General features: G+C 37.5%; 1 non-coding gene across 1 annotated transcript; it reads left to right on the top strand.

The window, feature by feature from the left end:
• On the top strand, positions 1-108 carry LOC131183636 (small nucleolar RNA R71). Its single transcript, XR_009151676.1, has one exon. It is a non-coding gene; the product is annotated as a small nucleolar RNA R71 (small nucleolar RNA).
• The last annotated feature ends 393 nt before the right edge of the window (positions 109-501 follow it).

Here is a 501-nt window from a genome sequence, read left to right as displayed (position 1 = left end):
ATGGCATGATGTGGACATTGTCTCTCCAACTCCTTCCATCTCATCCATGACTCATAAAGAGTCTCATCTTCTCTTGGTCTAAAAGCAATCATTTGATTCCTCAACTCTTGAGTTTTTCCAGGTGGAAAGTATTGGGCAAGAAATGCATCAGTGAGCTGCTCTCAATTTATAATTGAGTTGTGAGGTAAAGAATCAAGCCAATCCAATGCTCTATCTTTCAAAAAGAATGGAAACAATTTTAGCCTTGCTGCATCATCAGACACTCCTAGTTGCTTTTGCATGTCACAGATCATAACAAACTTCTTAAGATGAGTATGAGGATTTTCTGAAGGATGACCTCCAAATTGAGAATTTTGAATCATTTGAAGAACTCCAAAATCCATCTTGTAACTATTTGCATCAATTCTAGGTCTTGCTATACTCTCTCTCAAGTCATCAAAACGAGGAAAAGCATGATCCATCATACTTCCCCTAGGCACATTAGCATTTTTAATCTCTTCA

This window comes from Hevea brasiliensis, chromosome 9 (genome assembly GCF_030052815.1).
Source record: "Hevea brasiliensis isolate MT/VB/25A 57/8 chromosome 9, ASM3005281v1, whole genome shotgun sequence".
NCBI classification, from domain to species: domain Eukaryota; kingdom Viridiplantae; phylum Streptophyta; class Magnoliopsida; order Malpighiales; family Euphorbiaceae; genus Hevea; species Hevea brasiliensis.
Note: the sequence above shows the minus strand (reverse complement) of the source record. Positions and strands in the feature narration are given on the sequence as shown.